Consider the following 26,643-nt stretch of genomic DNA (forward strand, 5'->3'; position numbering starts at 1 on the left):
TTTTATGATGGAGATACAGATTATAAAAGGAACGTGTATATAGTTCAGGAACCAGTGTGAGTTTTGTAATGATATAATTAATATGTCATAGTGTTGGTTAGCATTTTATGATAGAGATACATATGATAAAAGGAACGTGTGTGTAGTTCAGGCACCAGTGTGAAATTGGTAATAATAAAATTAGTATGGCTTTAGTGTTGGTTAGCGTTTTATGATAGAGATACAGATTATAAAAGGAACGTGTATATAGCTCAGCGCCAGTGTGAGATTGGTAATAATAAAATTAGTATGGCTTTAGTGTTGGTTAGCGTTTTATGATGGAGATACAGCTTTTTAAAGGAACGTGTATATAGTAGGGGTGAGCGGGTTCGGATTTCTGAAATCTGAACCCCCCCGATCCGAGTCCGATCCGAGTCAGGCTCGACTTTTCCCGCCTGACTCGGATCTGAAATCGAGGCAAAACGGCATCATCCCGCCTTCCGAGTCTTGCGGGTTTTGGATCCTATATAAGGTACCCGCATCGGCGCCATTTTCTCACTCGGCTGCGGACAGTGAAGAGGGAGGGTGGGAGTTAGGGCTGTGTAGTGTAGTGTAGTGTAGTGCTGCTGTTGTCCACTACTTCAAAGTCCATAGGGGCTGGCTGTGTTGTGCTGTGCTGCTGTTGTTAATAGGGGCTGTGTCCACTACTTCAAAGTCCATAGGGGCTGGCTGGACTGTGTTGTGCAGTCAGTTCTCCATAGGGGCTGTGTCCACTCCAAACTCCTGTGCAGTGTCCCAGTCCTAAAGGGGTGCTGTAGTGTTGTCCAGGGGGTGCTCTGTCCATCAGGGGTGCTCCCCCCAAGTGCTAAAAAAATAATATATTTTCTGTGTTTGTGAATTGTGTGCGCAGTAGCCGCACGTGCATCAACAAAGTAGTGCCAAGCGTGCGCCTGTGTCATAAGTAAAGGGCCGGCTGGCTTGACCGTTAAAGGGTGCTGTAACCCCCAAAGTACACTCCAGTCCAAACCAAAAAAAAAATTATTTTCTGTGTTTGTGAATTGTGTGCGCAGTAGCCGCACGTGCATCAACAAAGTAGTGCCAAGCGTGCGCCTGTGTCATAAGTAAAGGGCCGGCTGGCTTGACCGTTAAAGGGTGCTGTAACCCCCAAAGTACACTCCAGTCCAAACCAAAAAAAAAATAATTTTCTGTGTTTGTGAATTGTGTGCGCAGTAGCCACACGTGCATCAACAAAGGAGCAGTGCCAAGCGTGCGCCTGTGTCCCATAAGTAAAGAGCCGGCTGGCTCATTTCTTAAAGGCTGGTGTAACCCACAAAGTGCACTACTCTCCAGCAAAAATAAAAAAATATTTTCTGTGTTTAGCCGCACGTATATATCAAATCGATATAACATAAATGGAGGACCAAACTTTCTCCGATAAAAATAAAATAGAGAAAGATCAAGAACCACTTCCTCCTAGTGCTGAAGCTGCTGCCACTAGTCATGACATAGACGATAACATGCCATCAACGTCGTCTGCCAAGGCCGATGCCCAATGTCATAGTAGAGGGCACATACAATCCCAAATGACAAAGTTCAGGAAAATGACCTTGAAAAAAACATTTAAACCAGCTGAAGAGAAACGTAAACTTGCCAATATGCCATTTACGACATGGAGTGGCAAGGAACGGCTAAGGTCGATCCCTAGTATGTTCAAGACTAGTGGTTCAGCTTCACATGACGATGGAAGCCCTCCTCCCACTAAAAAAATCAAAAGAGTTAAGCTGGCAAAAGCACAGCGAAGAACTGTGCTTTCTAAGAAGATATCACAAATCCCCAAGGAGAGTCCAAGTGTGGTGGTGGTTGCGATGCCTGACCTTCCCAGCATTGGACGGGAAGAGGTGGCTCTTTCCACCATTTGCACGCCCCCTGCAAGTGCTGAAAGGAGCACCCACAGTCGACTTGATGATATGCAAATTGAAGATGTCACTGTTGAAGTACAACAGGATGAGGATACTGGTGTAGCTGGCACTGAGGAGGAAGTTGGCGAGGAGGATTCACGATGGTGATGTGGTTTGTTTAAATCAGGCTCCGGGGGAGACAGTTGTTGTCCGTGGGATGAAAAAGCCCATCACGGTCATGCCTGGGCAGAAGACCAAACATTCCACCTCTTTGGTCTGGCAATATTTCTATCCAAATCCGGACAACAACTGTCTTGCCATATGTACCATATGTAAAGGTGAAATAAGTAGGGGTAGGGACGTCAACCACCTAGGAACATCCTCCCTTATACGGCACCTGCAGCGCGTTCATAAAAAGTTACTGTCAAGTTCAGAAACTTTGGCTAAGACCGTAAGCAGTCCAGGGACACCTAAATCCCGTTGTTCTGTTGTATCCAAGCGCCTGCAAACCACACCGTCAACTCCCTCCTCGTCAATTTCCTCCTTAGTCAGGATCGGAAGTAGTCCTGCAGGCCATGTCACTGGCATGACTGACTCTCCTATCCGGGATTCCTCCGGAGGATCCTGCATTGCTACGCCTACTGCTGCCGCTGCTGCTGTTGCTGCTGCTGGGAGTCGTTCATCATCCCAGAGAGGAAGTAGGAACACCAGTACTTTTACTAAACAATTGACCCTCCAACAGTCCTTAGCGAGGAGGATGAAGTACGACAGCAGTCATCCTGAAGCAAAACGTATAACTGAGGCCTTGACTGCTATGTTGGTGTTAGACGTGCGTCCGGTATCCGCCATTAGTGCAGTGGGATTTAGACAATTGATGGAGGTAGTGTGTCCCCGGTTCTAAATCCCGTCTAGATTCCACTTCACTAGGCAGGCGATACCGAGACTGTACAGAAACGTCAGAAAAAGTGTCCTCAGTGTCCTGAAAAATGCCGTTGTACACAATGTCCACTTAACCACGGACATGTGGACAAGTGGAACAGGGCAGACTAAGGACTATATGACTGTGACAGCCCACTGGGTAGATGTATCACCTTACGCAGCAACACCAGCAGCGTCACCAGTAGCAGCATCTCAGAAACGCCAGCTCGTTACAAGGCAGGCTACGCTGTGTATCACCGGTTTCAGTAAGAGGCACACCGCCGACAACCTCTTAGAGAAACTGAGGGAAATCATCGCCCAGTGGCTTACCCCACTTAGACTCTCCTGGGGATTTGTGATATCTGACAACGCCACCAATATTGTGCGGGCATTACATCTGGGCAAATTCCAGCACGTCCCATGTTTTGCTCACACAATAAACTTGGTGGTGCAGAATTTTCTGAAAAGCAACAGGGGCGTGCAGGAGACGCTTTGGGTGGCCCGAAAAATTTCTGGCCACTTTCGCCATTCAGCGACTGCGTGCCGAAGACTGGAGCGCCAGCAAACACTCTTGAACCTGCTCCGCCATCACCTGAAGCAAGAGGTTGTGGCGCGGTGGAACTCAACCCTCTATATGCTTCAGAGGATGGAGGAGCAGCAAAAGGCCATACAAGCCTATACATCCACCTATGACATAGGCAAAGGAGGGGGTATGCACCTGACTCAAGCGCAGGGGAGAATGATTTCCGTGTTGTGCAAGGTTCTCCAGCCCTTCGAACTTGCCACACGTGAAGTCAGTTCAGACACTGCCAGCTTGAGTCAGGTCATTCCCCTCATCAGGCTTTTGCAGAAGCAGCTGGAGAAAGTGAAGGAGGAGCTAAGATGGAGCGATTCCGCTCGGCATGTGGGACTTGTGGATGAAGCCCTTCATTCGCTTTGCCAGGATTCCAGGGTGGTCAATCTGTTGAAATCAGACCACTACATTTTGGCCACCGTGCTCGATCCTAGGTTTAAAGCCTATGTGGTGTCTCTCTTTCCGGCCGACACAAGCCTGCAGAGGTGCAAAGACCTGCTGGTGAACACACTGTCAGCTGAAGCGGAACGTGACACGTCAACGGCTCCTTCTTCATTTTCTCCCACAACTGGGGCTGCCAGGAAAAAACTTAGGAATCCTAAGCAACCCGCTGGCGGTGATGCAGGGCAGGCAGGACCAAGTTTGGACATCTGGTCCGGACTGAAGGACCTGGCAACAATTTCTGACATGTCTACTGTCACTGCATATGATACTGTCACCATTGACAGAATGGTGGAGGATTACATCGGTGACAGCATCCAAGTAGGCATGTCAGACAGTCCATACCTGTACTGGCAGGAAAAAGAGGCAATTTGGAGGCCCCTGTACAAACTGGCTCTATTTTACCTGAGTTGCCCCCCCTCCAGTGTGTACTCCGAAAGAGTGTTTAGTGCAGCCGGGAACCTTGTCAGCGAAAGGCGTAGGAGGTTGCTTCCACAGAATGTGGAGAAGATGATGTTCATCAAAATGAATTATCAGCTCTTCCAGGGAGACCAGCCTCCAGAAGGTACAGAGGGACCTGTGGTGGTGGATTCAAGTGGGGACGAGTTAATACTTTGTGAGGATGAGGATGTACCCACTGAAGAGGGTGAGGAATCGGTGGATGAGGAGGATGAGGATGACATCTTGCCTCCGTAGAGCCAGTTTGTGCAGGGACAGATTAATTGCCAGCTTGTTTTGTGGGGGCCCAAACGAACCAATCATTTCAGCCACAGTTGTGTGGCAGACCCTGGCGCTGAAATGATTGGTTTGCTAAAGTGTGCATGTCCTGTTTATACAACATAAGGGTGGGTGGGAGGGCCCAAGGACAATTCCATCTTGCACCTCTTTTTTTTCTTTGCATTATGTACAGTTTGGGGCCTAGTTTTTCTAACTGCCATCCTGTCTGCCACTGCAGTGTCACTCCTAGATGGGTCACGTGTTTGTGCCGCCCACTCGTGTCGCTTAGCATAGTCATCCAGCTACCTCGGTGCAACCTTTTGGACATAAAAACACTATTGTGAGGTGTGAGGTGTTCAGAATAGACTGGAAATGAGTGGAAATTAAGGTTATTGAGGTTAATAATAGCATAGGAGCAGAAAAACCTACAATTTCTGTGATTTTAGCTGTTTTTATACTTTTTTTCAAAAAAATACAGATCCAAAACACAAAACCCAGAACCCAAAACACGGAAGGGTGGTTTTGGCAAAACCAATCCAGATCCAAAACACGAAGAAAGATCCAGATCCAAAACCAAAACACAAAACACGAAAAGTGGCCGGTGCACACCCCTAGTATATAGTGATAATAAACCTGTATATACAGTATGTATGTGGTGTTTTGGGATGGTAATTCATAGAAAAAAAGGCATGTGCACATAGTTCAGCATCTGGGTTTTTAGTTATAACTCCAGTACTACAAAGTACTGTACACCGTAATTGTTCTTTTTAAGCTTCTTTTTGGCATTACTGCTGGGTGTCAATAATTTGCTGTAATTCCCGTGACTTTCAGATTCAAATTTCAATGTGAAGCTCCAACTGCGATTGAATTGTAACATGGAGATGAGAATTGGAAGGTGACTTATCAAGGAGGGTTAAACAATGAATCTGCAGAATGACAGCAAAACCTGGAAGTAAGACACCATACTACGTTGCTCAAGGCTGAATTTAAAGGTAACAAGATTATATTATATATGTAATGATATATTACCTTTAAGCTGTATCATCTGTAATACCGAGGCCTAGGGGTGGGTTCCCGACACAGGTCAGATTTCCACAATTAATAATGTCAAATATATATTGTAATTCATTATTATTGAGTGCGCTCTAGGCTGTCTGAAAACACAGATTAACTTGAAGGATAAAAATGATTTATGGGAAAAATCTTAACTTTTCAGCCGGCCGCATTTTCCCACATCAAAAAATACTGTTTAATCAGCAACCTATTGCTATTGCTTGTGTCATGTCCATCACGGCGTTCCGAGTATAATGAATTAATTCCAGAATTGCACATGTCTGAATGTCCAGTATCTCACTTCATTGGAAAATCTGTGTCTTTTATTTACTGCTAACCTTAAATGTAACCTCTAATCAATAAACCAAATTCTAAATATACTATTTTACATAGCCGCATTTTTTTATTACGAAAATACACATATTAATATTGTAATCGGCAACATTCCCATTTGTTTTATTTTTCTTTAAAGGTTCATTAAAATGTATATCTTCACCTACAGCTGTGCGAGTGGCCTGGAGGCCGGAAAAAAAAAATGGAACGCCCCGATTCAGAGCGAGCGCACGCAAACAGCGTGCACCTCTGAATCAGGTCCATAGACCATATTGTTCTGCATAGTTTTTTGTTAAATGGAGTAAAACCTGCCATTTGATTAGTTTGTAGGATTATTTTAGTGTAAAGACTCTCACCGGGGCCGGGTAACTCGTCACACGCTGTAATATAAAACATATTGGGGAATATTTATAAAACTGCAAATTATTGAACTTTTTCCAGACCATGGCTTTCTAGGCTGTAGGCTGCCGTTCCAGACACCTTCCATGCCAAATACAGGTGCCATGTGTCTGCGACAGTGCCGGTCCCTAGATCCAGCAGTCTGGCACCATTCACCCACCCCTAGTTCATACTTGCCTACTTTAATGAACTCCTCTCTGGGAGACACCAGGCGAGGAGATGTAGCTGACAGCTTCGGGGGCTGGGCCAGGCTCTAAAAGTCATTGGGCTCCACCTGCAATCATTTTTGCCTCGCCCCTCCATACTGACACACAAATTTCCCATATAATCTTCCCATCCTGCCCACTTCACTAGAAGTGAGCAGGATGCGGGTGACTCTTCCGGGGGTGCAGGCTGGCTACCTGAAAAATCGTGAGCCTCCGGCAACTTCCAGGAGAGTGGACAAGTACAGTATATCCTAGTTACAGCCCTGTTATTTAGCAAAAGTGTAACACACTCACAGAGTTGAAAGTTATTCCAGAGATGTCCACTCTGATCTCTTCAGGCAGAGAAGTGAAGGATGGACACATGCGCAGGTACTGACACGGGGAAATACTAGATTCGCTAAGATTAGTTTATTTATTTGCAATAAATTGCATAGAAAAGCAAAAAATGTAAGCAATTAACTTTTTGGCTTATGACTCTGTTAGAAATACAACAATAGTGATAACAACAGTTCACACATACAGTCGCCGAAGCTTTATTGATCAGGAACGCTTCTTTCTTGAGCTGTGAAATAAATGGGTTAACAAAATATCTTAATGCTTCTATAGGCAACAATTATAATGACTCTACTCTCATACCAGGTTAAATTTAATATATAAGTCCCAGAATGTCCCTTAAGTCACTTAATGTCTGGCCAGTAACCCGTTACGTTGGTGCACATTAGAAGCTAAGTAGGTTGCTCACAAAATCCTAGTACTGAAGAAAGAATGGCCCTGATTCAGAGCCGGACGCTCTGACCAGAGCGCTCGCTCTGAATCAGGGCCCACCTCCATAATTATGGAGCGTCCTCCTGGACGCTCGTATAGCTGTGGGTCACCACCCACAGCATATACGAGCATGCAGGATGTTGGTCGCGATGGTCTTGACCATCGCGACCATCGCCGCTGCGAGCCGAAGCCTGCGATTCAGTTTCTCAACCCCAAGGCCTGGAGTGATTTTGGCTCTATCAGAGCCAAAATCACTCCCACTGACATCACTAGTGATGTCAGTGGGGCCGGCTTCTGATGGTAGGCGTTCCCTTGGGAACGCCCCCGTCTGGGAGGCACGCCCCCGGCACGCCCACCAAAGGGGGCGTGCTGTCAATCAACATCGACAGCACGCCCCCTTTGATCAGACACAACGAGCGAAGGAAAGTCCTTCGCTCGTCGCGTCTCGCGCATGCGCACGACGGAGCTCCCTCCGTCGTGCGCATGCGCAGTGCAGACCATCGACCCACTTGCGAGCGGACAGCCGCTCATGAGTGGGTCTGAATCAGGCCGTATGTTCTCAATAATATTACTTCACTAAAGGATGCTATCTGCCATTGTTGTTGTGGACTTGTATGTTGCAAACCCGGGTTTGAGGATTTCTTTAGTAGTCTGCAGCTGATGCTAATTATCTTTGTCTCAAACTGGTGTCTAATGAAACTTCGGAAATCAATATAACGTACTGAGGCCCTGATTCAGAGCCGGATGCAGCTTTAATATACCTTTTCTGTTTAGTAAATGGACAGGACCTGCACTCTGTTTCTCAGGTTATATGTAGAAATAGAACCTTCCCGCAGCAACAAGTTGTTTGACTATATTCACTGAAGTCTGTGATGGGGCAAAAGCTATCCTGGGATCTTATAGTAGCTGCTCTTAGATTTCAGTCTCCTGTGAGGATTGGCCCGTGAGGGAAAGCTATTGGTTCTATATTAATGACCGCTTATGACTGACGTAGTAATGCTGGGTGGTGCTGGTTTTATTTACAGACCTCTCCTGTGGATCAGCTTAGCAGATTCAGCACCCAGCATCCGGACAGCGGTCCCTCCTGCAGGCTGGCCCCCGGCAGTCAGTCATCAGCTCCAGAGGAGGTCTCTGGGCGGCTCCCTCCTGTGCAGCTTCCTGCCGGTAGCATCCTCATAGCTCTCTGGCTGTCTGTATCCCGGCTGACACCTTCCGGCTGCAATGGGTCCTCTTATATATCAGCGGTCGCGTGCGTGGACCTCTTCCCGCCAACCGCACGCGCTGCTCTCTCTGATCAACCAGATTTCGTGGAGGCATCTGGATATGGAAAGTCTGGCTTTAACAATTCATTGACTATCTGGTTTTGACGACAGAGAGAGGCTGATGCAGGGTTTCACTAAAGTCCATTTCTGCGGACGAATCTTTAAGCTCTTTGTGCATTCTCTATATCCGCACTCGCCAGCCTTTGCTGGGAAGCCTCAGGGAGATCTGCTGTGACTAGGTGGGAGCGCGATGCTATGATTTTGATTTGCAAGTAGCGTCCGTATGCCGTTGCCCTGCCCACTTCATGGGAGAAGTGGGGGGCATGAGGTAGTGTTGGTCGCTATACTGGAATATATATACTGTCTATAGCTGGTTATGCACCACTAGGAGCAACGACTTCGCATGGAAATGGGGTCTTCATACTTAGGTTGAGTGTGGTCCTCTAGGCGAAATTACGAGTGTAGTTGTGCGGACACATAGATCCATTTGACTTTGGACAGATCTCTTGTGCTAAGTATAGAGCTGGTGCATATACTTGCTGATAATGGCGGCTACTTCAACAAGCTTTCTGGATAGGGGCGATTCAGGGAATGGCACATTGGCATGAAGAGGGGCAGCGCATATCATGGTAATGTCTTTGGAAATGGTGGAAACCAGCCATTGTGCTCTACTTACAGTGGGCAATGGCGTAACCAGATTTTAAATTGAAGGAGAAGCAAAGGGTAAAAACTAAGCCCCACTCACACTTGGGATCCTGGTGTCATTCCCCGTCTCCGCCAATGGTGGACCTTTTACAATATATGCTCCTTTCTTGACATATGCGCTGACCTTTTTTTTTTCTTCCTTGTAGACCCCTGCTCCTCCTCCTCCTAGTACCCCATCACATCAGCCCCCAAGTTTCACCGGAGATGCAGTTTCTCTTCTCCGCCAGTCACAAGTACCATCTTGGTGAAGCCTGCGTGAGCACCATCTTGCTGTAGCCTGCATGGGCACCATCTTGCTGTAGCCTGCATGGGCACCATCTTGCTGTAGCCTGCATGGGTACCATCTTGCTGTAGCCTGCATGGGTACCATCTTGCTGTAGCCTGCATGGGTACCATCTTGCTGTAGCCTACATGGGTACCATCTTGCTGTAGCCTGCATGCGCACCATCTTGCTGTAGCCTGCATGGGTACCATCTTGCTGTAGCCTGCATGGGCACCATCTTGCTGTAGCCTGCATGCGCACCATCTTGCTGTAGCCTGCATGGGTACTATCTCGCTGTAGCCTGCATGCACACCATCTTGCTGTAGCCTGCATGTACACCATCTTGCTGTAGCCTGCATGCGCACCATCTTGCTGTAGCCTGCAAGCGCACCATCTTGCTGTAGCCTGCATGCGCACCATCTTGCTGTAGCCTGCATGCGCACCATCTTGCTGTAGCTCAGGTGTACAGCCGAGAGGTCTCTCCCTGGTAGCATCAGGGGTTACATAAGATGGTACCAAGTTGCTGCCCATGGTTTTGCCACTGACAGTGGGATATCTCCAATCTCCCATAGCTCATGAATAATTTAGGATCTAAAGACACGTAAACAGAGTAGTATTGTGGATAACACCAGCGAAGTTGCCTTTAGTGAAGGGGGTGGGGAGAGGTATGGAATTGGGTTGTGGGCAGTGAGGTGAGTGTAGGGATGGCCAATGACCATCGATGATTCATAATCGATGGTTTATGGCCAATGTTGAATGCTTTTGACATCGAATGGGGAGAACAGATAGTTCTCCCCATCGATGTATAAGCTTAACCGAATGTTTTTTTTCTCTTTTACAAGGTGCCGTGATCTGGAGCATAGCTCCGCCCCTGGCACCCGCAAAGCCCCGCCGCCCAGATTCTGATTGGCCCACGGGTCACTCAATCGCAAAACAGGGCTGACCATCGGTTGCTGAAACCATCAGTGGTCATCCATTAAATAGTTTGTAGCCATCGATGGCTACTTGCTATTTTGTCATCGATGGTAACACCACCGATGGCCATCCCTAGGTGAGTGCCTTGTCTGTCACTGCTGGGATGGTGCTGCCTCCTAGGAGGAATGGGCCTGGCCATCTGTATGTGGCTTAATGGACAGTCCGAGGCTCTGCCAGCTTTTGTCTTTATATTTCTCTCTGTAATTCTTCTTATTTGTACATTAAGGCGCATAGCACATAATAATAATAGTTTTTTTGTTGCCATCTGGTAGGATAATTCACAGCTGCAGCATTAAATAACCTTGATACAGTTTGCAGCAAAATGTATTGATGTATATTTAACAGTGTTTCTTAGTTTGGCATCAAAATCCGGATTGTTTGCTAGAGAATGCTGTCCCTGTTGTACTAACCATTTCATTGGCAGCTTCCTCAACATGAGCAACGTTTTCCGGTGGTGGTGACCCGTGACCTTTTGTATGGATGAAATACTCCACCATTAGTTTTCATTTCCCGCTTTAATGAATGTTCAGGTGCATTTAGCCAGGGTTAGAGCCATGGGCAGAATACTACATCGCTTCGCCATACTGTGGCCCCCGTTATGCTCATACGCATATGCGGCAAAGCCCGTTTATTATGAGTAAATAGTGGGGACAGCCGCAGGCAGTGCAGAGGCTTTGGTGAGAGGCGGGCCATCGAGAGTTTGGTCAGGTCTAGGTACTGGTGTGGCAAGGGTGTGTGACTATGACCTGCATGCAACAAAACTGTAGCATGCGCCAAGGGTGAGAGGGGACTATAATAGTGGAAGTTCTGTCACCAGCTAGAGCTGCATCTAACCATCATCTTCATCTCGCCCTTGATGTCCATTAGCTCACAGCAGCACTGAGTATTTCAGGACAGGAGTATGACCTGTCTCTTTGTATGTATGTGTTAGTGGGGAGTCAGAGCAGTGCACATCAGGGGCAGGGACATGATGTGAGGAGGGGAATGGAGGCAGCAGGAAGCCACAGACTGAGTGTTATATAGTGAGAGGAGCAGGGTCCCCCAGCAGCACAGAGTATATCAGGAGATGAGTGATGTGTTAGTGAGGACAGGGCTGCATGTGACAGGGGCAGTGATCTGATGTGAGGAGGGGAATGGAGGCAGCAGGAAGCCACAGACTGAGAGTTATATAGTGGAAAGACCAGGGTCCCCAGCAGCACAGAGTATATCAGGAGACGACTGATGTGTTTAGACCTTGATGAAGGGTCTTGCACAGAAGTGAAAATCCCCACTAAAGTTAGGGACTGCATTTGGAGACCACATTCATACATGATTTCCAGATATTTATGCTGCTTAATCTGTCTCTATAAGCCTAGTATATTTTATATGGGTCTTTATTGCATTACACACGTTACTGCACAATCCAAGGGAATGACTAAACCTTCTACAAATTTACCATATCGATACGCAGCTGGGCAGACTGCCCGGCCATATGTTGTAAGCGGAAAACAGGTTAAAGATTATTTTTTCCCTTTCCACAAATGAGAAGTAAAATTTGTTAATAAATTCATGTACTTGCTTTTCTTAATTCCTAATTCTGTCTCGTAGCACATAGCAACAGTGTGCAGTAATTAGCACGGCTCAGCTTCGGGCTCCCAGCAAACAAAGATGGTTGAAAAACAGTGGTGGATCCAGCCATCTGGTGGGCTGCAGACTGCATACGTCGCGCTGTCATCTTACTTCACGTAGATCGCAGTTTAAACTTACTGCAAAGTTCTGCTTTTCCATACTGGTTTTCTTGGTATAGGTTCATATGAATCAAGCAGCCTTTTGCAGTAAAGTAGCAGTAACAAGAAGGGAGATGGATGCTGTTTAGTACATCTAAACCCCATCAATGTCACCTCACACCACCAACGTCACCTCACACCACCAACGTCACCTAAACACCACCAACGTCACCTCACACCATCAACTTCACCTAAACACCACCAACGTCACCTCACACCACCATCACCTAAACACCACCAACGTCGCCTCACACCACCAACATCACCTCACACAACCAACGTCACATAAACACCACCAACGTCACCTCACACCATCAACTTCACCTAAACACCACCAACGTCGCCTCACACCAACACCGTCACCTCACACCACCGTCGCCTCACACAACCAACGTCACCTAAACACCACCAACGTCGTCTCACACCACCAACGTCACCTAAACACCACCAACGTCACCTCACACCACCAACGTTTGTTTCATTTATTGTGTTAATATTGTAGATTATAAAGAAGTCCTATTGGGGAAATAAACAGGTGATAAAGCGAGTGTAAGTGGTATGTCAGCAATTATATCGAACACACAGAGTATAATTACTAAAGTGAGAGTTTTTAGAAGTGGAGATGTTGCCCATAGCAACCAATCAGATTCTAGCTATTATCTTCTAGAAGGTGCTAGTTAAATGTTAAGTAGAATCTGGTTGCTATGGGCAACTTCTCCATTTCTAAAAACTCTCACTTTAGTACAGAGATGCCGACATTCTGGCTGCCCCTTCCGGTAGGGGGAAGCCAGACTGTCAAAATCGGGGGGCGTGGCTGGCGGTTGTGGGCGGAGCAGGGCCATGGTCATACGATCACGTAATTTTGGCCCCACCCCTGCTACACAGTGCCGATAATCCCGGCATTGTGAAGCAAGGGGCGGGGCCAAAATGCCCCTCTGCCCGCTGCCGGGAATTCTCATGTAATTACGGGGGTGGCAAGAGGGGTCGGCAGCTGACGGGAGGATTGCCTGCCTTCCCGGGAGGCCGGGAGTAGCACCTGATTTTCGGGAGGCTCCCGACCAAATCGGGAGGGTAGGCAAGTATGCTTTAGTAAATATACCCCGCAAGGTCTAAATCTAAATTCATGTGTGCGTAGGTGGAAAACGTGTGAGCCTAACTGGAAGGGTTTCAACATTGGGGCTCCACCGGTCACACCTGACAAAGTCCCGGTTTTCCCGATCAATGGTCTGAAATGCAATGTAATAGAGCCGCCTCTAGTGTTTTACCAAAGATCATCAAATTATTTTTAAAAAAGCAGCGTGAGCAGAACAGCCTGGCATGCTCGAGATGTTCTGCTTTCATTCAACGCACTGAATCATAAACACTTGAGCCTTTCTTGTTCCTGGAGATGTGACCTGTCACGTGTGAAGATAGCCTTACGCCAGATCGCAGGTGACAATTTCCATGTTAAAATCTTTTTTTTTTTTTCTTTAAACATTCCTGGAACAAGTGAGATCTATACACAAATACAGCTGGAGACAAATCGATGTACTGATCTGTGCCCCTCGTCTCACAAACCTCTACTGTTCTGTACAGAAATACTTCTTCTATTCAGATATAATCAAAAAGCTTCAATTAAAATGAGAACAGAACAATGGAGAGTGTCTATGTAAAGCTTTCTTCAATCTAGCCCTGTCGACTCGATACTCATTCATATGGATGTTTAAAGTTTCTGTAAGAAAAAAAAAAAACAGAATACAAAAAAAAAATTCCAAGATTTACTAAGTATTAATTATTGACACTTGTCTATTAAGCATCCGCATTTTGCAAACAGGACCCTGAAAACGGGTACTCTTTTTCAGTGCTTCACCCTTAAATGACCCCACATATATTTTGCAAGTTCCGTTCAATTACATACTGTATATTAAGATGTAAAGAACAAAGCAGACAAAGAACTGTTATAACAAAGTTGTAGAATACATTAGATAATCCCGGCTGATTTTATCTTATTAAGTGCAGTCAAAGTAAAAAAAAAAAAAATGCAAAAACTTAGGGGCTAACACGTACGGGGAGAGCTGCGCTGGTTTGCGTATGTTGTGCTACTTTCTTGTGCACTTTTATTTTTTTTTAGATTAATGCCCATTTTGTGGCTAATTTTGCATCAGCCCATTAGTTTTATTTTCAATGTAAGAGAACCTGATAATTAAAGCTGAGCCGTTCGGTTTTGACCTGGTTCTTTTCGCCAAAGTAGCGCAAGTTCGGATTTATATTTTTGGCTCTCCAAACCACACGAGAGCCGGATAGCCAATATGATGCCGTTCTTGAGATCGGAACATAACTGAGTAAAACTGATAATATCGAACCGCTCATCTCTACTGATAATGTACTTTACAAACTGGCTTTTTTTGAAAAACATTTTTTTAAGTGCTATTAAGTACACTCATCAATATAAATTAATCTCTAATGCTAAGTGCAAAAAAACTACTTTAAAAAATAAATATTAGAATTGGAAGTATATAAAACCGCATTTGCTTAAGATATCTCTAAATAAACTCCTATCGCATCGGTTGACTTCAGACGTTACATAATTCATTAATTGGAGTCCATATGTGCACAATTTAAGTGTTACAGTTGATTTAGATACACTTGTCTCTGAGAGGTCCGATAGTTGGTTAGTGCATTTCCAAACAGGAGCTTCATCGTGAAGATCACTGAAATTTTGAAGCAAGAAAAAAAGATTATTGTAAAGCACCAATGAAGGGATGGATGAAAGACTTTCATTATCCCCGTGGGGCACTTTGGAAATGGAGTGAAAGGGCACAAGTGAATATCTTTGTTGCATACGTACGAGAAGGTGAGTAACAATGAGTTAAAGTAACTGCGCATTCTATGGCGAGAATTTCCAAAGTGAATCTGATTCCATGAGGTAGTTGAGAAAAAAAAAAAAATGGCAAGGGGTGTAAATATTTTTGTATAGCCATTGAATTTTGAATTACATTAAAGTAGCATCAATGGACCTCAATTACATATCACACTGGCCATGGGCAAGAAATCATTTTAGTTTTGCACCAGGACTGTAGATTCTCCACTGGGCAAAAGTGTAAATGTCACATCTATAGGTAACCTCCGCTACTGTAAAATCAACACTTTCGCTAAATAAAGCTTTTCTGGCTTTGACAAAGTTAGGAAAATAGAGCTTGATTTTGCCACATTTGCTACTAGTGTGAGTGACTTTGGAACATCCTTTTTTTTACACGTGACACTTTTCTGTTTTGTTGAAGCTTTTTGTTCTACAGAGGGCAAAGTGTCTCTAGGTATCTTTTCCGTCAAAGTGCAGTTAAAACATACACAATTCACGATGCATCCCATTGATAGTATAGGCCGATACCTGCACTTCACTAGCTGTGAGTTTTTGCAGAATTCAAGTATTTTTGCCTTGTGAAAATGGCTGTGTGTTTTCTGCAAATCAAGGAATGCTTCTTAAAGACCCCGTCTCCACCACCTTCTATCCCTTTTGCTATCTTGCAGTGTAAAATAAATTACCTATTCTGCACTAGTCAAGGAACTGGCTGCACGTAAGCAATTCTTCATGCGGACAAATGTATAGTTCTCCACAAAAGTCGCAAACTTGCCCTAACTAAGCAATGCAATTTGGCTGAAATCTAGGTTCTGCGTAAAACAAAGTGCATGATGTCACCAAAGAGGATTTTTGGGCTTTATAAATGAGGTTCGGTAAAGACCCATCGTAGGTTCGTACTATAGACCAGTCATTGGCTGTTTCTCTCTACCTGTCTGATGGATACCGGTATATGTTCCACAGCTGTGTACTGGTACGGGTATGCTTTAGGGCAGTGGTTCTTAAACTCGGTCCTCAGGACCCCACACAGGTCACATTTTGCAGGTCACCCAGCAGGTGTATTCATTACTCACTAACACATTTTAAAAGATCCACAGGTGGAGCTAATTATTTCACTTGTGATTCTGTGAGGAGACCTGGAAAACATGCACTGTTTGGGGTCCTGAGGACCAAGTTTGAGAACTTGTGCTTTAGGGTAAAAAAGACCTATCCAGATAATGACAGTTGGTATCTGGGGCAACCAGGACCTGTATGGGAGATTTTTAAAGAGAAGGTGACATTATTAGAGATGTTACTCAGAAATTGATAAGTTTGTGGTAAGAATTCTGGCCATGGCCATGAAAATCAATTTCGGGCCTTGGTAGAGTAGCTTCTTGGGATACTCTCCATAGATGCTTGGTGAAGGGGTTGTGTGGCACCACAGTAGGCATGTCCATGCCCCATTGGGGTGTTCCTGTGCCTCTTTGGGGGCGTATCTAGTGAATGAGAAGTGCTGGGTCACCCCCTGCAAATAAAGCTGGCGATCATTTAGGGAATGGGGGACAATTGGACCCTTCACGCACTGCACAGACAGCCTCGGGCCCTGGTACTTTGTACCCTCCCCCCAACACCTTCTTGGCGCCCCTGAGTTTGGCTGCCACAACTTTTTGTAGTAGTTGAGTCACTGAAGTATTTCGTGTCATGCTTTGCAGACCCGCATCAGACCAAAACTGCGGCTCAGAATCTGTTTAAGGGAAGACACACCCCAGCTACGCTCTGGTCATGATTTCTCTTCAGGATGGAGTTGTGTAAGATGCTGGAGGATTTTGTGAGTGAAAAGAGACACCCAGCTGTTCGTCTTGACAGTACGTCTTGAATTTAGTTGAGCAAATATCCCGGAATAATCCGTATCCCAACGAGATGAAGTTCACTGGTGTTTACAGCTGTATCACTGGCACAGTCCTCGAGATGGATGTGACGTAGCGCCGGGGAATCATTGCTGGATGCCAGCAGGTGAAGGAGGGAGCGTTTTATAAATAAATCAGACCGTATTAACGCGGCATGTGAGTAATTAAATTCTCCCCCCTTTAACATCTGTGTCAAGTGTCTAAAACCATTTGCTCATATCTGATATGTCTGGCAAATGTTTCTTATGTTGGCGCGACGTGCAACAAGGTCAGTTGTGCTGGTTATTTGCAGGAGAGCGGGTGCGGGCGATGCAGAGGGCCGATTCATTCCCGAAAGTCTGGAGAAAAAACACGTATAGGTCAGGTCTTCTTATATATTTATAAGAGATGTGTGGATCCGGATTTCTTAAATCTGAACAAACCCGATCTTAGGGGTTGCGAGTAGAACCGGGTCAAGGTTCAGAATAACTTGCGTGACCCGGTTCGGAACTCTGGTTTTGGACCCGAACATTTTAGCTGTTTTTTTTTAGCGATTTTGACAGATTTTTTCATTGATTTTGAATTGATTTTTGTCCAAAACCAAAACACGAAGATTTGGATATTTGAAAGTACATCCCGCCATGCCTCGTATTCCTACTGATTACATATGTACTAATATATGCGATCAGTAGCGCAAAGGACAGCTCTTCCGATAAAAGCTGTCCTTTACGATGTGCTCGGTGCCGTGGACTTCCGGGTTTATACCCCGGAAGTCCATTTTCGCATGTGCAGAGTGACGCGGTGGCCGCGGGGTATGCTGGGAGGGATCCGATCGGAGACCCGGCGGCCAGCTGATAATACATACGAAAAATGCGGTGAGACCCCGGAAACGGGGTTTTTACCGCGTTTTCCGTTTAGTACATCCCGCAAGGTTAGTACATCCTGCCCTAAGGGCCTGATTTAGAGCCGGACGCTCTGACAAGAGCTCTGGTTCAGGGCCCTCCTACCTAAAATTGGAGCAGCCTCCTGGCCGCTCGCATAGCTGTGGGTTACCACCCACAGCTTATGCGAGCGGTCAAAAAGATGGTCGCGATGGTCAAGACCATTGCAACCATCGGGCTTGTGACGAGACCCTGCGGTAGGGTCTTGCTGCCGCAAGCCCAGAAGTGCTTTTAGCTCTATCAGACATCACTAGTGATGTCAGTGGGGCCGACCCCAGACGGTAGGCGTTCCCATGGGAACGCTTCCGTCTGGACAGCAACGCCCCGGCACGCCCACCAAAGGGGGCGTGCTGTCACTCACCATCGGCAGCACGCCCCCTTTGGTGCGAGACCCATAGTGACGACTTGGCCGTCGCTATGCGGGTCTCGCGCATGCGCACGACGGAGCTCCCTCCCTATGGAGCGTTCAGCGCTCGCGAGCGGGTCTGAATCAGGCCCTAAGTGCGAGTTCCTTTGAACGCTGGTGTTCATCTACAAAACCAGGTCTAGTGTTAATTTCCATTCAATTCTGGTGTCCATGACGTTAAACAGTGCGCTATAAGGGGTCAGTTCATTTAGGAACGGTACTTCGTCTCAATCGCATCTCATTCCGGACTCGCGGATTTTTGTTCACAGTCCTATGTGGCTGCGAACACAAATCAGCGAGTCTGGGGCTACTGTACATGTGGCATATGACTTCACTTACTGACGATTAATTCTATTGAGCTCTATGCGTCACGTAGACTGCACAGAAGTATGGCTACTAAATAGTTACACTTTATGTCCTTACTCATTAACTGGCATTGTACTATCATTCCATTTATATGCTCTGGCACATCCTATTCTTTGCTAAATCTCATTTGATACAGTTTATTTAGCTGTTTAAACTGGATCTTTAATGCAGCTTCCCACATGCCCTTTGTGGTAGTCTTCTAGTTTATTTCAATTAGTTGGTCATCTACAGTTAAAAAGCCTATGGTTACTCATGCCTATCTGTTCTGTTGTAGTAATAACCTCCCATAATTCCTCCTTGGATTAGCAGCATCTCAACATTTCCACAGCTGATAATTGTCATCGGTTAGTTTTGCCATTGCTAGTTTAAACTCTCTAAACTGTTGACCATTTTTCTTTTTTTTTCTCTTTGTTCTCTTTTTAAATATAGTGTTGAGTTACTCGAATACACTTTGCAGATTTCACTGGAAGATTGCTGGTATTCTTTTGTTATGTTGCGTCTGGCTCCATCAACTGACGCGTCTCTATACAAGAAGCAAACACACAGGAAGATTGTGGGATTAACTTTAATGGAACCAGTATATGCAACACTCCATAACTTGAAGGATTAAAAAAAGAGATTCTTGAAGAGTGAACACTATATAACAGAGAGAGACTACACATTTGTTAATTAAGACTCAGCGCCACCTACTGTCCATCCACTATAGCTTCTCAGTTAATACTTATGTAATAGCTGATCTCCTATAACAGACTTCATGCAAGATTCACCAAACTAACCAACATAGAGCCCCATTTAGAGCCCCTTTAGGGGTTATGTCATCCTTTCTGCATTCCACAGACAGCGGTAATCTGCAAATATATAAAATGTATTGATAGGCAAACGGGAGATAGAATTTAGCCTAGTAAAATATGACATAATATTTATAATATAGCTCCCAATTGACAGTTGATTCACTGCACATCTAATTCCATTATTAGTGTGATGACAGTCTACAGTTCTCAATGCGTGTTATGTTCTGAGTAATACCCCATTGTGTAACAGATTCCAAGCTCTACTACGTTCTGACAATATTATATTAATATACATATGGTAACCCCTCCCCCATAACTGACAGTGATCTGAGAATACGGCGGGGGATTTATAGAAAGCGAGGAGACCGCCGCTTACACCCGATTTCCAAAGGATGCTTCCAAGCCGCTCGGCTCACCTTGTCATGCCTTTTCTTAAATATTATGCCACATACTTATTAATACTGAGCCAATCGGCTCGTACTCGCAATCTGCTCAGAGTATGTCGTCTCCCCAGATGGCCTGTGATGTTAATGTGTGACAATTTTAACAGTGAACTAAGAATGTTTTATAGAACCAACATTTGTTCCACAGTTTTTCTTTGCTCTCCGAATTTTGACACAGATGGTACAAATTATTCAGAAAAACAGAAATGTTCATTTAGTCGGCTTAAATATGTGGATTAATATAGTGCATTCAAATCTTTATTTCAAGGCTGAATATTAATAACTAATGCAGTTTTATTCGCTTTTATTAAACGCTTGTCTGCGGGGGAGACGTAACTCTCACGTGCCTGTCACATTCGTAAGCTAATATTTGGTATCTGTATTTGCAAATTTGTCTAGTAATAATCTGGATTTTGGATAATTTATGCTGTGCTTCCATCTTGGCAGAAATGTTTAGTTAATTTTTATTTTTTTTTAGTAATAAAAAAAAAAGAGCTAAATTTAAGAAGTCGCTTTTAATTAGAAAACTATTTACTTGGCTCCCTACTCTCAATTTCCCAGCAAAATTTTGCTAAGTACAAAGTACATTTGCATATAGAAACTTCTATGCGTGTTGAAATAAATCAACATTAAAATATTTTTCGTTTTTTTTTAATAGACGGATGTGATGACTGTATGGGGGTCTGCTTGTAACTCTATGTTCAGAATAACCCTTAGGGGTAAATTTACTAAAGTGAGAGTATTTAGAAGTGAGTTTTAGAAGAGATGTTGCCATAGCAACCAATCAGATTCTAGCTATTATCTTCTAGAAGGTGCTAGTTAAATCTTAAGTAGAATCTGATTGGTTGCTATGGGCAACATCTCCTCTAAAACTCACTTCTAAAAACTCTAACTTTAGTAAACTTACCCCTTAGAGTAAGGGGATTCATAGTAGTATTTTCCAAGTTTGACCATTTATTTTAGTTTCTCCCAATGCGAATTTCAGAAAACGGGCGTCTGCCCCATTTTTTGGGCGTGCCGAAGCCAGTGGCAGTGACCTTAGGCATGTACCACTGGCCCTGGCAGCATAATTTAGCATCCTCAGACGAAGTCGGCAGGCGATCGTCTGTTTACCCAAGATGCATATTTTAGCACAGCAGCTGTGTACAAAGGGCCTGATTCAGCTGCTGATCGCAGATTCCTGATCGTGAATCTCTGCGTTACCCAGTATCCATTCTACGCATGTGCAGAGCAAGTCCTGCGTGATCACCCGCAGGCCCTCGTATGCCTCTACCTGATTGACAGGCAGAGGCATTTACTGGGCAGTGCGGGGGCGGGTGACGGCCTGCGTTCATGGAAACGAGGGCGTGTCGCCTCTGTTTTCTGGGGATGGCAAAGCCAGGATCTGCGTCCATGGATGCAGCTTTCTTGCCTCGCATGCCAGCTTGCCTGCATAAGCTGAGGTTTACTAAGCTGGCCGACGTCGTCCAACATGATGATCCCATGGCTGCGACCTCGGTCGCGGTGCTGGGATCGCAGATGCAGCAGGAGGTGTCAGACATTTGCTGCATTTGCATTTTAGCTAGGATGGAATTGTACAGCTGCTTGTGTGCGTCTTTGCAATTCCGTCCTCTGTTGAATCAGCCCCGAAGACCATGGGGCTGTGCTATTTGTTTGTTTACAACTATGAATCAGGCCCGAAGACCCAGGGGCTGTGCTATTTGTTTACAACTATGAATCAGGCCCGAAGACCATGGGGCTGTGCTATTTGTTTGTTTACAACTATGAATCAGGCCCGAAGACCCAGGGGCTGTGCTATTTGTTTACAACTATGAATCAGGCCCGAAGACCATGGGGCTGTGCTATTTGTTTGTTTACAACTATTAATCAGGCCCGAAGACCCAGGGGCTGTGCTATTTGTTTGTTTACAACTATGAATCAGGCCCGAAGACCCAGGGGCTGTGCTATTTGTTTACAACTATGAATCAGGCCCGAAGACCATGGGGCTGTGCTATTTGTTTGTTTACAACTATTAATCAGGCCCGAAGACCCAGGGGCTGTGCTATTTGTTTACAGCTATGAATCAGGCCCGAAGACCATGGGCCTGTGCTATTTGTTTGCAGCTATGAATCAGGCCCTATAGAGCTGATGCAATGATGTACGTCACGCTACATGCGCTTGCTCCTTACAGCCAGGGTCCGGGAATCTCGCGGCATGATGCCACAGTTCACAGGTCTGTGTGAGGGAGCGGGGTCAAAATAACGAGATTCTATGAGAATCTTGTCATATTGACCTTGCCCCCTCCCCATACACCTGCAAATTTAGGCAAGGGCGAGGGGCCTAATGACACAGTGCCACATCCCCCATCAGTAACCTGCTGGTGCATCTCCCCATTGTAAGTAATGGTAAAGGTGTGCGTACACACTAGACGACATGTGTATGCAGCAATGCAGCAGGAGAACCCTCCCCCCCCCTGCAGATAGGCCAACATATAGGGCGGCCCATACACTCTGGATGATCCGGTGCCCGTCTGCCCGATATGTCACCACCAGCTACATCCCGCTGCATGGGGTTGTCAGCCGCATCGTCCCCACGGGAGTGTGCACCTCATGACGGGCGTATCTATAATGGGTGCACCCTGCTCCCATACTTACCTTTTCAAAGTTCCATGTCGGCTGGAGAGGTGCTACACAGAACGCCTGGAAAGTGACCGCAGCGTTCTGTGCATGCGCAGTAGGGAAATCGTCGGGAAAATGGCTGCCGCCGAGAGGAGAGGCCCCGGATGGTGAGTGAACACGGGCCCCCTCCTCTCCAAATACGTCCCTGCACACCACATAGTGCATACACACTTAACGATTTTAACAATGTGTACGCAACTTTAGTGTGTGTGCTACTGTATATATATAATATACATGTGTGAAGCATACTTGCCAACACTCCCTCATTGTCAGGGAGACTCCCTGAAATAGCAGCAATCTCCCTGTCTCCCTGAAGAGTCTACCAATCTCCCTCAATTCACCTTACCCCCATTATGACACTGTTATATAAAAGAAAAAACAGAGATATATACATTCAAATGGGATCTTTAGTATTATTTCCCTGCATTGGTTATAAGGCACAATGATCCCTATTGTTAAATGTATTTTCTGAGAAGTATCAGTGTGTTTTCATCAACAAGTAGATCTTACTGACTGCTTTGGGGCTCATTTACATGTGGATGTAAATCAATTTTATGACACGCCTCTCAGATGTAGCAGTACACGCCCACTTTACCGCCGCGCTCATAGGTGCTGCTTTCACAATCTCCCTGAAATGCTTTTTCAAAAGTAGGCAAGTATGGTGTGAGGTACAGAAATATATATTGCACATACACCATACAAATCCTGTGTCTATCCCTGCTATTCAACTTGTGGAAATGCTGTAATTGTCATCTCTATGATAGTGCGCTTGAACTAACCCTATACCTGGTGCATGAGATCCGCCTAAAACCAGACCGGTCTCTGCATACACACAGCTCAGCATACTGTAGCCCGCTATTCCGTGTACACACCATCAATATGCGCTCACACAGAGGGCTGGATTAAGGGGGCTTTAGGGACGAAACACCAAGAAGGGCTTCCACCAGGGGTGTAATTAGGTATTTAAAGGCCACATTGCAAAAGTTTGTAAGGACCCCTACTGTATGTACCACCCAATGCTGAAAAATTTATAAAATACATTTAACTTTGACAAGACAGATGGGCTCCACTCAGCTCTGGGCCCCATAGCAGCTGCACCCCTCGCACTTATGGTAGTTACGCCCATGGCTCCCACATAGGGTCAGTGTGACCTTGTAATTGCAGTGAATGCAGGGGCGTATTTATAATGAGTGCGGGGTCCAGGGGGGCCCACACTGCACAACCTACACCCATATTATACTTAATACGTCAGTGCCGGTTTCTGCGCTGTAAAAAAACTACTGGAAAATGTCTGCCGTGGCCATTTTCCCATAGTTTGCGCATGCGCAGTACAGGGAAAATGGCTGTCGTGGCCATTTTTCCAGTGACCTGCATATGCGCTATAGACTCAGGGCACACTGCTCAGTGCGCTGCCGGCTGCCGGACGGAGAGGAGGGGGCCTGTGACGGAGACTGCATACGGGCCCCCTCCTCTCTAGAAGCACCCCTGAGTGAACAGGTGCCCAGTGCCCAGGTGGCGGCTCTGTGTTCTGCATACACAGTCAGTGCGGCACACAGCACAGGGAGGTTCCCGAGTCACAACATCAGCATCACGTGACACATCAAGTTTGTGACGCTGATGAGGGGGCTCGGGAGCCGCTCTGCGCAGTATATATAACACGGAAGCATTCAAGAGGAGCCGGCCAGGGAAGGGGGCACTGTATACCATACAGGAGGGCACTGTGGGGCATATTGGGGGGCACCATGGGGCATATTGAGGGGGCACTGAGGGAGAAAGTAAAGGCCTAGTGGCAGGATGTCAAATTTATTAGAGGGGGTCCCCAGAACTTGGTTGCCCCACAAGCCTTAATTTGGCCCTCACACAACTACATGTAAATAGCCCAGTTATGTTACGGAGGTGTCAGTAAAGCATGCTATCATGGGTTTAGTACTATTGCTGCGTATAAAGTTACATAAAATTTAATTTCACAAACAAAACAAGGGCACAAACCTAGAAACGGAATCCGTATGAAATATTGGCCGGTGGTTCGATTTCCGGCAGCGGCGCCCGACAGCGCTGGAAATGGCGATCGTCCTTAGGTAAGTAATAACTAACCTAACCCCCCTAACCCTCCTTAGGGGTGCCTAACCCTAACCTCCCCCCAAGTGCCTAACCCTAATTCCCCCTGTAAGTGCCTAACCCTAAGTCCCCCCCGGGGGTGCCAAACCCTAACCCTCCCTCCCCCTAGCCTAACCCTAACTCTCCCGAGGGGTGCCTAACCCTAAGTTCCCCCCGGGTGCCCTAAACCTAACCCTCCCCCCGCGCGGCTCTCCGCTAGCGGCGCCCGACATCCCTTCGATCGGGATGCCAGGCGCCTGTCTTCCGGCGTCTGGAAAATGACAGGCGTCTAGATATAGACGCCTGTCATTTAACTCATGTTGGGATAAAGCAGTCGGGAAGCCGGCTGTTGGGCTTACGTCAGCCGGCTTCCCGATTGCATCCCCCTAGAAAATCACTGATCCCGTCAGTAGTAAAATCAGAGTTTACAATTGAAGGTATTGTTAGGTAACCGCTCGATGTGTGAGATTAGAATATTAAGGTTATTGTTCAGTATATGTTGGTGCCAGCAGTGTTATGAACTCTTGGTAGGATCATTTTAGTATTAGAAAGACTGTTACTGATTATCTTTTACTATACCTTATAAGTTTAACTAGTAGTTAATAGATGTTGCCAGAAGTCGCATTGAATTTCCAGGTCCAATATAAAGTACAATGGCCTTATATAAACTTATCTACCTTTTAATTTGTTCACTCCAGGAGATTTGGAGGGAGAGGGGGCCATGGTGTCATGGCTGCACCCTACACTGTGGAATGCCATGAATGATTACCTGATTCACGGCGAAATGCGTCATTGAATTCCTTAGACTGCCCATTTACCTGGGAGACTGGTCTACTCTCTCTGGAGGCCAGGGGAGTTCCTCGAAATTTGGGAGTCTCCCAGACATTCCGGAAGGGTACGCCAGTATGTCCTTCTGTGGTTACAGGTGCCCACTCTCTTTTGTAAGTAGGGTGCAATATTGATCTAGTGTTATTTATAAGCAGCGGGGGCAGATTTTACCTAGGGGGTGCAGGGTTTCACATATCCTACGTAGGTTTCACATATCCCAGTATAAAGGTCAGGAGAGATGATACTACGCAGTGTCACATCTCCAGTATACAGAACAGGAGAAGTAGTGCTATGTAGTTTCACATATCCCAGTATACAGAACAGGAGAAGTGGTGCTATGCAGTGTCACATATCCCAGTATACAGAACAGGAGAAGTGGTGCTATGCAGTGTCACATATCCCAGTATAAAGATCAGAAAAAGTTATACTATGCAGTGTCACATATCCCAGTATACAGAACAGGACAAGTGGTGCTATGCCGTGTCACATATCCCAGTATACAGAACAGGAGAAGTGGTGCTATGCAGTGTCACATATCCCAGTATACAGAACAGGAGAAGTGGTGCTATGCAGTGTCACATATCCCAGTATAAAGATCAGAAAAAGTTATACTATGCAGTGTCACATATCCCAGTATACAGAACAGGACAAGTGGTGCTATGCCGTGTCACATATCCCAGTATAGAGAACAGGAGAAGTGGTGCTATGCAGTGTCACATATCCCAGTATACAGAACAGGAGAAGTGGTGCTATGCAGTGTCACATATCCCAGTATACAGAACAGGAGAAGTGGTGCTATGCAGTGTCACATATCCCAGTATACAGAACAGGAGAAGTGGTGCTATGCAGTGTCACATATCCCAGTATAGAGAACAGGAGAAGTGGTGCTATGCAGTGTCACATATCCCAGTATACAGAACAGGAGAAGTGGTGCTATGCAGTGTCACATATCCCAGTATACAGAACAGGAGAAGTGGTGCTATGCAGTGTCACATATCCGAGTACAGAGAACAGGAGAAGTGGTGCTATGCAGTGTCACATATCTCAGTATACAGAACAGGAGAAGTGGTGCTATGCAGTGTCACATATCCCAGTATAGAGAACAGGAGAAGTGGTGCTATGCAGTGTCACATATCCCAGTATACAGAACAGGAGAAGTG

The sequence above is a fragment of the Taudactylus pleione genome, unplaced genomic scaffold (genome assembly GCF_031769625.1).
Source record: "Taudactylus pleione unplaced genomic scaffold, aTauple2 ptg000537l, whole genome shotgun sequence".
Classification (NCBI taxonomy): Eukaryota; Metazoa; Chordata; class Amphibia; order Anura; family Myobatrachidae; genus Taudactylus; species Taudactylus pleione.